Consider the following 16,908-nt stretch of genomic DNA (forward strand, 5'->3'; position numbering starts at 1 on the left):
TTGCCACAACTACTCTCTGTGGTAGTGATTCCCACAGATTCACCATTCTCTGGGTGAAAAAAGTTCTCCTCACCTCAGTCCTAAAAGGTATACCCTTTATCCTCAAACTATGATGTCTAGTTCTGGACTCCCCGACCATCGGGAATATTCTTTCCGAATCACCCTGTCAAATCCTATTAGAATGTTATTCCATTTCCAAGAGATTCCCCTCACTCTTCTAAACTTGAATGAATATAATCCTAACTGATTTAGTCTCTCCTCATGTGACAAAGAACAAAGAACAAAGAAAAGTACAGCACAGGAACAGGCCCTTCGGCCCTCCAAGTCTGCGCCGACCATGCTGCCCGTCGAAACTAAAACCTCCAACACTCCGGGATCTGTATCCCTCTATTCCCATCCTATTCATGTATTTGTCAAGATGCCCCTTAAACGTCACTATCGTCCCTGCTTCCACCACCTCCTCCGGCAGCGAGTTCCAGGCACCCACTACCCTCTGTGTAAAAAACTTGCCTCATACATCACCTCTAAACCTTGTCCCTCGCACCTTAAGCCTTTGCCCCCTATTAATTGACCCCTCTACCCTGGGAAAAAGTTTCTGACTATCCACTCTGTCTATGACCCTCATAATTTTGTAGACCTCTATCAGGTCGTCCCTCAACCTCCGTCGTTCCAGTGAGAACAAACCAAGTTTATTCAACCTCTCCTCATAGCTAATGCCCTCCATACCAGGCAACATCCTGGTAAATCTCCTCTGCACCCTCTAAAGCTCCACATCCTTCTGATAGTGTGGCGACCAGAATTGAACACTAGACTCCAAGTGTGGCCTAACTAAGGTTCTATAGAGCTGCAACATGACTGGCCAATTTTTATACTCAATGCCTCGGCCAATGAAGGTAAGAATGCCGTATGCCTTCTTGACTACCTTCTCCACCTGTGTTGCCCCTTTCAGTGACCTGTGGACCTGTACACCGAGATCTCTCTGACAGTCAATACTCTTGAGGGTTCTACCTTTCACTGTATATTCCCTACCTGTATTAGGCCTTCCAAAATGCATTACCTCACATTTGTCTGGTTTAAGCTCCATCTGCCATCTCTCCGCCCAAGTCTCCAGACGATCTAAATCCTGCTGTATCATCTGACAGTCCTCATCACTATCCGCAATTCCACCAACCTTTGTGTCGTCTGCAAACTTACTAATCAGACCAGTTACATTTTCCTCCAAATCATTTATATATACTACGAACAGCAAAGGTCCTAGCACTGATCCCTGCGGAACACCACTAATCACAGCCCTCCAATTAGAAAAGCACCCTTCCATTGCTACTCTGCCTTCTGTGACCGAGCCAGTTCTGTATCCATCTTGCCACCTCACCTCTGATCCCGTGTGACTTCACCTTTTGTACCAGTCTGCTATGAGGGACCTTGTCAAAGGCCTTACTGAAGTCCATATAGACAACATCCACTGCCCTACCTGCATCAATCCTTTTTGTGACCTCCTCTATCAAGTTGGTGAGACATGACCTCCTCTTCACAAAACCGTGCTGCCTCTCGCTAATACGTCTACTTGCTTCCAAATGGGAGTAGATTCTGTCTCAAAGAATTCTCTCCAGTAATTTCCCTACCACGATGACAGTCCTGCCACCCCAGGACTGATAAATCTTCGCTGCACTCCCTCCATAGCAAGAACATCCTTCCTCAGATAAGGACACCAAAACACCACACAATAATCTAGGTGTGGCCTCACCTATGCTTTATACAATTGTAGTAAAACATTCCTATTCCTATACTCAAATCATGGAATCATAGAATTTACAATGCAGAAGGAGGCGATTCAGCCCATCGAGTCTGCACCAGCCCTTGGAAAGAGCACCCTACTTAAGCCCATGCCTCCAACCTATCCCAGTAACTCAGTAGCCCTGCCAATCTTTTTGGAAACTAAGGGGCAAGTTAGCATGGCCAATCCACCTAACTGGCACATCTTTGGACTGTGGGAGGAAACCGGAGCACCCGGAGGAAACGCACGCAGACATGGAGAAAGTGCAAACTCCGCACAGGCAGTCACCCGGGGTTTGCACTTTCTCTCAGTGTCTGTGTGGGTTTCCTCTGGGTGCTCCAGTTTCCTTGTACAGTACAAAAGAGTGTAGGTTATCCTTTCGCTATGAAGGCCAACATACCATTTGCCTTCTTTACTGCCTGCTGTAGCTGCGCGTTTACTGTCAGCTACTGATGCACAAGACCACCAACGTCTCTGAGTATCCACCTCTGTCAATGTACACCCATTTAAATAGACATACAATTTACACTGCAGAAGGAGGCCATTTGACCCATCAAATCTGCACCGGCCCTTACAAAGAGCACCCTATTCAAGCCCACACATCTACCCTATCCCCGCAACCCAGTAACCCCCACTTAACCTTTTTTTTTGGCCACTAAGGATAATTTAGCATGGCCAATCCACCTAACCCGCACATCTTTGGACTGTGGGAGGAAACCAGAGCAACCGGAGGAAACCCACGCAGACACGGGTAGAACGTGCAGACTCCGCACAGACAGTGAACCAAGCTGGGAATCGAATCTGGGAATCTGGAGCTGTGAAGCAACTGTGCTAACCACTATGTTACCATGCCGACTTCCTGTTTTACTAGCAAAATGGATAACCTCACATTATCCTGCATCTGCCCATGCTTATGCCCATTCACTCAGCCTGTCCAAATCCTGCTGAAGCATCTCTGCATCCTCCTCACAGCTCACCTTTCCACCCAACTTCATATCATCTGAAAATTTGGAAATACTACATTTAGTTCCCTCATTAATATATAATGTGAACAATTGGGGCCCTAGCACAGATCCCTGCGGTACCCCCACTAGTCATGAATGAAAGAAAAGCAGACAGCCCTTCATCCGCCTTTATCCTCAGGTCTAGAATTTTCTTTTTCTCTTTATTCTTTCACAGGACGTGGGTGTTGCCAACTAGGCCAGCATTTTTCCCCCCAAAAAATATACTTTATTCATAAAATATCTAATAAACATTACAGAACATTTTGAATTGTTATGACTGTACATTTCCTCCAAAGTTACATATTCACTTGACTTTCTTGCATTCAATTGGGATGACATTCCACACATTCCCTGTTTACTTTACAATTCTTTCTTAAGTATTTACATCGTCATGTTTCTTTCAATATTTTTGTACATTGGAGTGTTAATGACCCGGACCGAGGGGTTTTACACAGTTACCAGCCCCCGGTGTACATTTGCTGGAAGATCTTACACAGTGGCGTTTCCCCATTGCGCCTTGGCGGCAGCTGCCCCAAGCTTGAGTGCGTCCCTCAGCACGTAGTCCTGGACCTTGGAATGTGCCAGTCTGCAACACTCGGTCGAGGACAGTTCTTTGCATTGGAATATCAATAAGTTTCAGGCACACGAAAGAGCGTTGTTCACCAATTAGGCCAGCATTTCCTCCCCTTCCCTAAATGCTCCTTGAACTGAATGTCTTGCTCAGACAGTTCAGTGGAGGGCAGTTAAGAGCAAACCACATTTAGAACATAGAACATAGAACATAGAACATAGAACAGTACAGCACAGAACAGGCCCTTCGGCCCTCAATGTTGTGCCGAGCAATGATCACCCTACTTAAACCCACGTAACCCGTATACCCGTAACCCAACAATCCCCCCATTAACCTTACACTACGGGCAATTTAGCATGGCCAATCCACCTAATCCGCACATCTTTGGACTGTGGGAGGAAACCGGAGCACCCGGAGGAAACCCACGCACACACGGGGAGGACGTGCAGACTCCACACAGACAGTGACCCAGCCGGGAATCGAACCTGGGACCCTGGAGCTGTGAAGCATTGATGCTAACCACCATGCTACCGTGAGGCCCCTTAGACCCATTTCTGTGGGTCTGGAGTTGCATGTGGGCCAGACTGGTAAGGACGGCAGATTTACTCCCCTAAAGAGGACATTAGTAAACCAGATGTTTTTTTTAACAACAATCGACAATGGCTTCAAGGCCAACATTACTGTGACGAGTTTTATATCCCAGATTTTTCATTTTAATTAGTTGAATTTAAATTACACCCCTGTTCCCTTGTTTTATGGGATTACTAGTCCAGTGACATTATCATCTGCCTTTTATGTTGTTGCACCTAAACGTCTCTGACTTTGCTCACTAACCCCTCCATGTCGAACACCATTGGGGAAAGGGGCCGAGAAAGGGTCCAGAACACAACCTGGAGACGGGAACCTTTAATGTCCATCAGTTGCACTTCTGCTGCACACTGCTGCCAGACTGGACAGGTGGTGAGAGAACCTGCTTGCCCGTGTCCTCACCAACAGACCTGACGCAGTATTCATGAGTCGCGGCGAGGGTCCCATCAAAGTTCCATCTTTGCAGTGAGGACACTTTCCATCGAGTTGTGTGGTAAAACTTGCCATCTCTTGGAGATGGCAGTGAGAAATGGGTGGGACACAGCGGGATAGCATGTGGAGAATTTCAGTTGCACCGCGCCCCCCTTTTGCTGTATGTCAGCTGTCGTTGATCACTCTTTGGCGGGGATGTTCTCTCTCTGGTGTTAGATCCACGTGCCTTTGTTGTTCAGCTTTTGACTGATAAGTCTGTGGGCAACTGTGGACCAACGGCAGCAGAAGAATTTAGACACAGAAAAAAGGAATTGCAACAAGTAATTTCAAACATTCAATGTGATTCATACAGACCAATGGTGATCTTTGAATTTCCACTCCTCTCCGTTCCCCTTTCCCCACTTTACACACCCCCGCCTCGCCCACATCAGTGTTTACAGTGTGCAGCCCCTCCTCATCTTTTCCCCATCATCTGAATCTTCCTCTAAATAGCTGGCTGAGAAATGCGGGGGTAAATGGTTGGGGGTAGAATTCTAGTTGTGGGAGCCATGATGTGGAGATGCTGGCATTGGACTGGGGTGGGCACAATAAGAAGTCTTACAACACTGAGTTCAAGTGCAACAGCACAGCTCCTTCATCAGCTTCGTTGTGGGAGGGCTAGAGTAATGAAACGATGTGGATCAGGAATGAGTGATAATGGAAGTGAGCATAATCATGGGGGCTGCATCTTTAATGGGGTGGGGTAAAAAATCGAGATATACAATACAAATGAAGTGGAATTACAGTTAACACGAGGCCACCTCATAGATCATAGAATTTATAGTGCAGAAGGAGGCCATTCGGCCCATCAAGTCTGCACCGGCTCTTTGAAAGAGCACCCAAGCCCACACCTCCACCCTATTCCCATAACCCAGTAACCTCATCCAACACTAAGGGCAATTTTGAACACGAAGGGCAACTTAGCATAGCCAATCCACCGAAACCTGCACAGCTTTGGATTGTGGGAGGAAAGCGGAGCACCCGGAGGAAACCCACGCACACACGGGGAGAATCTGCAGTCTCCGCACAGACAGTGAACCAAGCCGGGAATCGAACCTGGGACCCTGGAGCTGTGAAGCAATTGTGCTAACCACCAAGCTACCCAAAGGCCCTGTGGCATTGCGTTGGGAAAAATACTAAAACCTATTTTTGACTTATGAATCAGGGGAGAGCACAAACACAGTCCTTCACTACCACAAATTTTGCAGTCGAGTATCCCGCATTTGGGGACATCGCAGGCGTCAGCACACCCGAAGTGCAATGGGCTAGCCTCGTCCTGGGCAAATCTTTTCTTTCAAAAAATATACTTTTTTCATAAAATCTCTAAAAAACATTACATAACATTTCGAATTGTCCTGACTGTACATTTCCATCAAAGTTACACATTCCCTTGACTTTCTTCCATTCAATTGGGATGACATGACACACATATCCTTCTTTATGTTACAATTCTTTCTTAAATATTTACATTGTCATGTTTCATTTATACATTGGAGTGTAGATGACCTGTACTGAGGGGATTTACACAGTTACCCACCCCTCGGTGTACATTTGCTGATGAGACCTTACACAGTGGCCTTTCCCTATTGCGCCTTGGCGGCAGCTGCCCCAAGCCTGAGTGCGTCCCTCAGCACATAGTCCTGGACCTTGGAATGTACCAGTCTGCAACACTCGGTCGAGGACAGTTCTTTGCACTGGAAGATCAGCAAGTTTCGGGCAGACCAAAGAGCGTCTTTCACCGAGTTGATGACCTTCCAGCAGCAGTTGATGTTTGTCTCGGTGTGTGTCCCTGGAAACAGTCCGTAGAGCACAGAGTCCTGTGTCACAGAGCTGCTCGGGATGAACCTTGACAAATACCACCGCATATCGCTCCAGACCTTCTTTGCAAAGGCACATTCCACAAGGCGGTGTGTGGCTGTCTCATTTCCCCCACAGCCACTCCGAGGGCAGCGTGCAACTGTGCTGAGCCTTCAGGTGTACATGAAGAATCTGACGGGGAGGGCCCTTCTCACCACCAGCCAAGCTACGTCTTGGTGCTTGTTTGAAAGTTCTGGTGAAGAGGCGTTCTGCCAGATGACTCTGACAGTCTGCTCAAGGAACCATCCAACGTCCTCCACAGTCTCCTTTTCCCTGAGGGCCTAGAGGACATTACGTGCTGACCACTGATTCATTGCCTTGTGGTCAAAGGTGCTTGTCTTCAAACATTTTTCACGAGGGACAGGTGGTACGGCATGGTCCAACTATTTAGAGTGTTCCGTGGCAATGAGGCCAGGCCCATCCTTCATAACACCGGGGACTGATAGAACGTCAGTATGTAGTGACACTTGGTGTTTGCATACCGGGGGTCGACGCACAGCTTGATGCAGTTGCACACAAAGGTGGCCATCAGGATGAGGGAGAGATTGGGTACGCTCCTCCCTCCTTTATCCAGAGGTTTGTACCTGGTGTCCCTTCGGACACGGTCCATCTTGGATCTCCAGATGAATTTGAAGATGGCCCGGGTGACTGATCCAGCGTCGGGTCGGGTAATGGGCCAGACCTGCGCTATGTGCAGTGGCACCGACAGTACCTCGCACCTGATGACCAGGGTTTTGCCCGCAATGGAGAGGGAGCGTTGCTCCCACCAGCCCAGTTTCTGTCTTGCCTTGGCAATGCGCTCCTCCCAGTTTTTGGTGCATGCCCCAGCCGCTCCGAACCATATCCCCAGCTTCATCTAACCTGACAGTGAAGGGGACAAAGGATCGGTCGGCCCAGTTCCCAAAGAACATGATTTTTGCGTCGGCTCTTGCCACGGTTTACCTTGGCTCCCGAGGCCAGTTCAAACTGGTCACAGGCATTCAAGAGCCTGCGTACAGACGTGGGATCCGAGCAGAGAACGGCAATGTCATCCATGTACAGGGAGGCCTTGACTTGCACGCTTCCACTGCCTGGGATCGTCACTCCTTTTATACCCGGATCCTTCCAGATGGACTCGGCAAAAGGGTCTATGCAGCACACACACAGGGCCGAGGAGAGTGGGCTGCCCAGCCTGACTCCAGATTTGATCAGGAACTTTTCTGATTCCCACCCATTGATTGAGACTGCGCTATTGATGTTTGTGTAGAGCAGTTTGATCCAATTGCGAATTCCCTCCCCAAACCCCATTTTGGAGAGTACATCCATTATGTAGGTGTGCGATATTCTGTCAAAGGCCTTCTCCTGGTCGAGGCTGATGAGGCAGATGTCCACCCTCCTGTCCTGCACGTAGGCGATCATATCCCTGAGCAGCGCGAGGCTATCAGAGATATTCCTGCCGGGTACAGCACAGGTCTGGTCAGGGTGAAGAAATGAACAGAAAGGCACCATGGGTAGTTAGGCCAAGTTAGGAGTAAAATTTTACTGCAGTAGAATAAGGAGTTAGGTTAGTGGACTTTTAAACATCAACTGGGATTCAAGGCAGGAAGAGGGGGGTCGGCAGTCACTAGGACCATTTCTTTGTTGCCAGGGATACTGGGAAAAGGGGCTTCAGGCCAGGTTAAGGAATGTGGGGAAAGCCTATGGGAGCTTTGCATTTGCACCGTTGCCTTATTTGGTCATATGTATGTGAAACTTGATGCAACTTGAATGTATATGAAATGAGATGTTTTGTCCTTTTGTTTGCACTCTGGCTGTTGAAGATTCAGGAGACTGTGATTGTGTCCTGTTCTCCCAACAGAGTGAGTCACCCCAGCTAGCTGGTTAAAATAAACAATAACTGATTCCTGCAAATCCGTCTCAGATTTTATTGAGACCAGACTGGCAGCAAAAGAATCAGGATTGTCAAGGGTGGATCCCCGACTCCAGAGCAGACTTGACCCGATTGGCCATGACCTTGGCTAGAATTTTGTAATCCACATTCAACAGTGAAATGGGTCGCCAATTTCGAATTTCTTCCCTTTCCCCCTTCTGCTTGTAGATGAGGGTGATGATGCCTTTCCTCATGGATTCTGACATGCTGCCATCCCGAAGCATACTCTTGTACGCTTCCAACAGGTCTGGGTCCATCCAGTCCCACAGAGCCGATTACAACTCAGCCGGTAGGCCGTCGCTTCCGGGAGTTTTACTCATCTCAAAGGACTTGACAGCCTTTGTCAGCTCGTCCAGAGTTTTTTAAAATAAATTTAGATTACCCAATTATTTTTTCCAATTAAGGGGCAATTTAGCGTGGCCAATCCACCTACTCTGCACATTTTTGGGTTGTGGGGGCGAAACCCACGCAGACACGGGGAGAATGTGCAAACTCCACACGGACAGTGACCCAGAGCCGGGATCGAACCTGAGACCTCAGCGCCGTGAGGCAGTTGTGCTAACCACTAGGCCACCGTGCTGCCCAGCTCGACCAGAGTTAGCAGTTTGTCCAGGTTTTCCCACTTGCTTTTGCCCAAGACCTCCGTGATAGATGACAGGAAGGCCTGGGAAACAGTGCTGTCTGTTGGCTTCAGATCATTCGGTCCGGCATAAAAGGATTTACTGATCCTCAGGATGTCAGACTGCGATGTCTTTACAGAGCCATCTTCTTCCTTCAGGCTGCTGATCACAAAGGTCTCTCTGTGCACCTTTTGGAAGCGGAAACGTGAGCACGTTTCATCCTGCTCCACGGAGCGGACTCTGGAACGGAAGATAACCTTGGAGGCTTGCTGGCTCTTCACCTCTTGGAGATCCTCCTTGACATCACCCCCAACGACTGCAGCTGGAGCAAATTCTGCATACTTTTCTGGAGCCTGAACATGGCCCCTCGTCTCTTTCACCGTTTGAACGTCTTTGAGGATGAAAAATCTTTTGATGACCCCTTGATTGCTTCCCACCAGAGATGTGGAGACGCAAAGAGGGGTTTCATGGTTCTCCAACCCTTGTAATCCCGTTTAAGTTCTTCGAGATTCTCTGGAGTCAACAGTTTTACAATCAGCTTCCATGTCCCCTGCCCGCCCCCTGGTTTTCCTGCAGGTGGCAGTCGGCCAGTAGGACGCAGTGGTCAGAGAAGAACACCGGCTTAACATCGGTGGACCTGACTGTGAAAGCACGGGATACAGAGAAGAAGTCTATCCTGGAGCGGACGGACCCATCTGGCCGTGACCATGTGTATCTATGCTGCGCTCCATCTGCAGGGTTGCTGAAGACGTCGATCAGCTTGGCGTCTTTTACTGTTTCCATCAGGAGTCTGGACGTAGTGTCTAGTTTGCTGTCGGCTCTGCCGGATCATCCAGCCGCAATGATGATGCAGTTGAAGTCACCGCCCAGGATGACCGGCTTGGAGGTGGCCAACAGCAGTGGTAGTTGCTGAAGGACAGCCAGCTGATCACTCTTTACGGCCGGGGCGTACACATTAATAAGTCTGAGAGGGGTGTTTTTGTATTTGACGCCTGCTACGAGGAGGCGTCCGCCCACCACCTCCTTAACGTCGGAGATGGTGAAATTGCCTCCCCGTAGCAGAATACCCAGGCCGGAAGAACGGTAGTCATTTCCTCCTGACCAGATGGATGGCCCGTGGGACCACCAGCTCGACCAGGGCCTGTAGTTGCTGAGGTGCGGAATCCCTCACTCCTGCAGGAACAGTAGGTCGGCTTTCACGTTTGCGAAATAGGCGAGTGTGGCGACACACCGCGAGGTATCTTTAATGCTTCTCACATTAATAGATGCAATTTTAAATCTTACTTAAAAAAAGGTAGATTTACCAGTCTCAGAGTCCAGAGTCTATGCAGTTGGGTGTTCCAGCTGTTCAATGTTCCCCAGCATGCCGGTGGTGCTTGCAAACTGTTGCACAGTTGCAGGGCTGAGAAAGCTGTCCTGGTCCGCACTGGGCCCGTGAACTTGTCGGATATGCATTGGGGGAGGGGAGGGGGGAGGGGTAGTGTGGCCCTGGCGTCCGTCATGGCAGTCAGTGGGTGTTGGGGTTGCAGGCCGGTTTTCGCCTGGTTTGTTTCTGCTTCTTAGTTTCTGGGGATGGTCTGTGACCTTGTTTTCAATATCCGGCGTTTGGTGGCCTTTGGTCCCATTGCTGTTCCCATTGACCAGAGGTTGATGATCTCTGCGTGTTTTATTTTCTTTCCTGTCTGTGGTCTGGGGGGGTCTGTGCATCCCGTTCCACATTGGTACCTTGCCTCTTTAATTGAGGCCCATTCTTAGTTTGTTTTTCCTCATCGGAGGAGGTGTCGGTGCTAAGGCCGCTAACTGGAAGTTGCCGCTTTTTGCCATTCACCATCAGGGTTTTCTTTGGTTTATCTTTCTGTTTCCTCTTTCGTTTGTCCCTGTTAGGCATTTCCCAGCACCCTTTATTCTTCGTTCCATCCTCTTCCATTGAGTATTCCTCATCAGATGAGGTTGGGGTTGAGTTGTCAGGGTGTGCTGGAGTTTCCACATTTTGTTGAGAGCCCTTCTGTTCTTTTTCAGCATTCTGTGCTGTGGTGTTTTTGTCGATGGAGGGTGCATGAACCTCCTCTGTGGTTGCCTTTTATACTCCACCGCTGATGATTTGTGCATACGTTGCCCCACGTTTTGGGCAGGCCCTGTAAAGATGGCCAGCCTCCCACACATGTTGCAGCACTTGTCTTCCTTGCAGTCCTTTGTCATGTGTCCCTCCTGCTTATAGTTTTTGCAGAATGTGACATTGCAGTTGGTGGCAACATGCCCCGTTTTGCCACAGGTGTGACATACTCGTGGCTGCCCCACGTAGTAGAGGTAGCCACGATTTCCTCCAATGGCGAAACTGGAGGGGGGATGTAGGATGTTTCCATTGCCGTCCGTTCTCAGGGTCCCGTTGACCTGGTGCTCACCTGTCCAGATGCCAAAGGTGTCCTTCAGTTGCACGCTGTTACTTTTCAGCTCGCCGTACCAGTCGAGGAACGTAACCACATCAGACATGGGCACGTGGGGGTTGTATGTGTGCACTGTAACAATCCGGTTTTTCTGCGACAGTATCGTGAACAGAGGATCCAAAGTTAGGACAGACAGGGGGCTCGGGTTGCCTTTTACTTTGAACACGTTCAAGAACTTGATACAAGCGTCAACACTCTTGAAGGTGACGGCAAAATATCCATTGTTGGGGAAGTTTTCCGGGAACGTTTTTTTTTTCAAAAAATATACTTTATTCATAAAATTTATCATAAACTTTACAGAACATTTCAAATTGTCTTGACTGTACATTTCCATCTGAGTTACATTCATTTGTCTTCAATTCAATTGGGATAACGTTACACACGTATCCTACTATAAGTTACAGTCCTTTCTTAAATATTTACATTGCTTTGTTTCTTTCATACATTGTGGTATTGAAAAACCCGGTCCGAGGGGTTTTACACTGTTTGATCACACACACACACAATTTACAGTGCAGAAGGAGGCCATTCGGCCCATCGAGTCTGCACCGGCTCTTGGAAAGAGCACCCTACCCAAGGTCAACACCTCCACCCTATCCCCATAACCCAACCCAACACTAAGGGCAATTTTGGACACTAAGGGCAATTTATCATGGCCAATCCACCTAACCTGCACATCTTTGGACTGTGGGAGGAAACCGGAGCACCCGGAGGAAACTCACGCACACACGGGGAGGATGTGCAGACTCCGCAGAGACAGTGACCCAAGGCGGAATCGAACCTGGGACCCTGGAGCTGTGAAGCAATTGTGCTATCCACAATGCTACCATGCTGCCATGCTACCATGCTACCATGCTGTTACCAACCGCTCGGTATACATTTGGTGGTAAGACCTTACACTGTGGTTTTTCCCCATTGCGCCTTGGCGGCAGCTGCCCCAAGCTTGAGTGCGTCCCTCAGCACGTAGTCCTGGACCTTGGAATGTGCCAGTCTGCAACACTCGGTCGAGGACAATTCTTTGCACTGGAAGATCAGCAAGTTTCAGGCAGACCAAAGAGCGTCTTTCACCGAGTTGATGACCTTCCAGCAGCAGTTGATATTTGTTTCGGTGTGTCCCCCTGGAAACAGTCCGTAGAGCAGAGTCCTGTGTCACAGAGCTGCTCGGGATGAATCTTGACAGATACCACTGCATATCGCTCCAGACCTGCTTTGCAAAGGCACATTCCACAAGGAGGTGTGTGACTGTCTCATTTCCCCCACATCCACTCTGAGGGCAGCGTGCATTGATGCTGAGCCTTCGGGTGTGCATGAAGAATCTGACAGGGAGGGCCCTTCTCACCACCAGCCAAGCTAGGTTTTTGTGCTTGTTTGAAAGTTCTGGTGATGAGGCGTTCTGCCAGATGGCTCTGACAGTCTGCTCAGGGAACCATCCAACGTCCTCCACAGTCTCCTTTTCTCTGAGCGTCTCGAGGACATTACGTGCTGACCACTGCTTCATTGCCTTGTGGTCAAAGGTGTTTTTCTTCAAAAAAATTTCCACGAAGGACAGGTGTTTCGCACGGTCTAACTACTTGGAGCATTCCGTGGCAATGAGGCCAGGCCCATCTTTCGCAACACCGGGGACAGGTAGAACCTCAGTATGTAGTGACACTTGGTGTTTGCATACCCGGGGTCTATGCACAGCTTGATGCAGTTGCACACAAAGGTGGCCATCAGGATGAGGGCGGTGTTGGGTACGTTCCTCCCTCCTTTATCTAGAGGCTTGTACATTGTGTCTCTTCGGACCCGGTCCATCTTGGATCTCCAAATGAATTTGAAGATGGCCCGGGTGACTGCTGCGGCGTAGGTCCGAGTGATGGGCCAGACCTGCGCCACGTACAGTAACACCGAGAGTACCTCACACCTGATGACCAGGGTTTTTCCCGCAATGGAGAGGGAGCGTTGCTCCCACCAGCCCAGTTTCTGTTTTGCTTTAGCAATTCGTTCCTCCCAGTTTTTGGTGCATGCCCCAGCCGCTCCGAACCATATCCCCAGCACTTTCAGGTAATCTGACCTGACCGTGAAGGGGACAAAGGATCAGTCGGCCCAGTTCCCAAAGAACATGGCCTCGCTCTTGCCGCGGTTTACCTTGGCTCCTGACGCCAGTTCAAACTGGTCGCAGGTGTCCAAGAGCCTGCGTACAGACGCGGGATCCGAGCAGAAGATGGCGACGTCGTCCATGTACAGGGAGGCCTTGACTTGCGTGCCTCCGCTGCCTGGGATCGTCACCCCTCTCATGTCCGGATCCTTCCTGATGGACTCAGCAAAAGGTTCTATGCAGCAAACAAACAGGTCCGAGGAGAGAGGGCAGCCCTGCCTGACTCCAGATTTGATCTGGAACTTTTCTGATTCCCACCCATTGTTTGAGACTGCGCTATAGATGTTTGTGTAGAGCAGTTTGATCCAATTGCGAATTCCCTCCCCAAACCCCATTTTGGAGAGCACATCCATCATGTAGGTGTGCGATATTCTGTCAAAGGCCTTCTCCTGGTCAAGGCTGATGAGGCAGGTGTCCACCCTCCTGTCCTGCACGTAGGCGATCGTATCCCTGAGTAGAGATCTTCCTGCCGGGTACAGCACAGGTCTGGTCGGGGTGGATCACTGACTCCAGAGCAGACTTGACCCGATTGGCGATGGCTTTGGCTAAGATTTTGTAATCCACATTTAACAGTGAAATGGGTCGCCAATTTTGAATTTCTTCCCTTTCCCCCTTCTGCTTGTAGATGAGAGTGATGATGCCTTTCCTCATGGATTCTGACATGCTGCCTTCCAAAAGCATACTCTCGTACACTTCCAGCAGGTCAGGGCCCATCCAGTCCCACAGAGCCAAATACAACTCAGCCGGTAGGCCGTCGCTTCCGGGAGTTTTACTCGTCTCAAAGGACTTGACGGCCTTTGTCAGCTCGTCCAGAGATAATGGTTTGTCCAGGTTTCCCCCCTCGTTGTCGTCCAAGACCTCCGTGATAGACGACAGGAAGGTCTGGGTAACAGTGCTGTCTGTTGGCTTCAGATCATACAGTCTGGCATAAAAGGATTTACTGATCCTCAGGATGTCAGACTGTGATGTCTTTACAGAGCCATCTTCTTCCTTCAGGCTGCTGATCACAGAGGTCTCCCTGTGTACCTTCTGGAAGAAGAAGCGTGAGCACTTTTCATCCTGCACGGAGCGGACTCTGGACCGGAAGATAACCTTGGAGGCCTCCGAGGTGTAGAGCGAGGCTTGCTGGCCCTTCACCTCTTGGAGATCCTCCTTTTTTTTTTAATAAACAATTTTATTGAGGTAGTTTTTGGCTTTATAAACAGTTACAGACATCATCAGAAAGGAAGCAAAAAAGGCAAAAATGTGCAAACATCCACGTACTTTCAATACTTCCATCGTAATACATTGCACAAGCCCGCTCCCCTCCCACCGGTACTACCCGCCATATTTTCCCTCCTACCCCCCCCCTGCTGACGCTCACTCTCCCGCAAAGAAGTCAATAAATGGTTGCCACCTCCGGGTGAACCCCTGCACAGATCCCCTCAAGGCGAACTTAATTTTTTCCATCCACAGGAAACTCGACATGTCCGCAAGCCACCACTCAGTCTTCGGGGGCTTTGAGTCCCTCCACGCCAATAATATTCGTCGCCGGGCTATCAGGGAAGCAAAGGCCAACACATCGGCCTCTTTCTCCCCCTGGACGCCCGGGTCTTCCGAAACCCCAAAAATTGCCACCCCTGGACTCATCACCACCCTTGTTTTTAGCACCCGGGACGTGACCCCCGCAAATCCCTCCCAGTACCCCCTCAGCTCAGGGCATGCCCAAAACATGTGAACATGGTTCGCTGGTCCTCCCGCGCACCTAGCGCATTTGTCCTCTATCCCGAAAAATTTGCTCATCCGAGCCACCGTCATATGGGCCCGGTGAACGACCTTAAATTGGATCAGCCCGAGCCTAGCACATGTCGCGGTCGAATTTACCCTACTCAGGGCCTCTGCCCACAGCCCATCCTCCATTTCCCCGCCTAGCTCCTCCTCCCATTTAAGTTTCAGTTCCTCTGTCTGGGACCCTTCCTCCCTCATGAGCACCTTATATATACCCGAGACTCTGCCCTCCCCTTCTTCCCTCCTAGAGACTATTCTGTCGAGGATCCCCATTGGCGGGAGGCGCGGGAAAGATGGGACCTGTCTACGAACAAAGTCCCGCAACTGTAGGTATCTAAAATCATTTCCCCTTACCAACCCAAATTTCTCCTCCAAGCTCCTCAAACTCGCGAAGCTCCCTTCCAGGGACATATCACCCACCCTTCCCGCCCCTGCTCGCCGCCATACTCGGAACCCCCCATCCATACTGCCGGGGGCAGATTGGCGCCCAGACAGATGCCCCCATCTCCCCCACATGCCTCCTCCACTGGCCCCATATCCGCAGGTTCGCCACCACTACCGGGCTGGTGGTGTACTTGGCCGGCGGCAGCGGTAGAGGAGCCGTGACCAGGGCTTCCAAGCTGGAGCCCCTGCACGAAGCCGCCTCCACCCGCTCCCAAATAGACCCCGTACCCACCATCCACTTCCTTATCATAGCGATGTTGGCCGCCCAGTAATAATTGACCAGACTCGGCAAAGCCAGCCCTCCCTCGCTGCGGTTCCTCTCCATCATCGCCTTCTTCACCCGCGGAGACTTTCCCGCCCAGACAAAGCTCACGATCAGCCCGTTAACTCTTTTGAAGAAGGACTGTGGGATAAAGATCGGGAGGCACTGAAAAATATACAAAAATCGAGGGAGGATTGTCATCTTTACAGTCTGCACCCTCCCTGCCAGTGACAGCGGGAGTGCATCCCATCTCCGAAACTCTCCCTTCATTTGCTCCCCCACCCTGGCCAAATTTAACTTATGCAGCCTGCCCCAGTCTCGTGCCACCTGGATTCCCAAATACCGGAAATTTTCCTCAACTAGCCTAAATGGTAGCCCTCTCAATCTGTTCTCCTGGCCCCTTGCCTGGACCACAAACATTTCACTCTTGACCGTGTTTAATTTGTATCCTGAGAACTGGCCGAACTTCCTCAGCATTCCCAGTATAGTTCCCATCCCGGCCACTGGGTCCGACACGTACAGGAGCAGGTCGTCTGCATAAAGAGAAACCCTGTGTTCAACCCCGCCCCTCACCATCCCCTTCCAACCCTCTGCGGCTCTCAGCGCAATCGCCAGCGGCTCTATGGCCAGCGCAAACAGCAGCGGGGAGAGCGGGCAGCCCTGTCTGGTCCCTCGGTACAACCTAAAGTACTCCGACACTTCTCTGTTGGTCCTGACGCTGGCCCTCGGGGCCTGATATAATAATTTGATCCAATCCACCAATCCCTCCCCGAACCCAAACCGTCCGAGCACCTCCCATAGATAGTCCCACTCCACCCGGTCAAAGGCCTTCTCTGCGTCCATTGCCACCGCTACCTCCACGTCTCTACCCGCTGGGGGCATCATTATCACATTGAGCAATCTCCTCAGATTGGCCGCCAGCTGCCTACCTTTCACGAACCCCGTTTGATCCTCCCCAATCACCTCCGGTACACAGTCCTCCATTCTACCCGCCAGTACCTTTGCCATGAGCTTGGCGTCTACATTAATCAGGGAGATTGGCCTGTAGGACCCGCACACC

General features: G+C 50.2%; 1 pseudogene; it reads right to left on the reverse strand.

Annotated features, from left to right (window-relative positions):
• Positions 1-5,570: 5,570 nt before the first annotated feature.
• LOC119976856 lies at positions 5,571-5,713 on the reverse strand (annotated as a pseudogene).
• Positions 5,714-16,908: the final 11,195 nt, after the last annotated feature.

The sequence above is a fragment of the Scyliorhinus canicula genome, chromosome 13 (genome assembly GCF_902713615.1).
Source record: "Scyliorhinus canicula chromosome 13, sScyCan1.1, whole genome shotgun sequence".
Classification (NCBI taxonomy): Eukaryota; Metazoa; Chordata; class Chondrichthyes; order Carcharhiniformes; family Scyliorhinidae; genus Scyliorhinus; species Scyliorhinus canicula.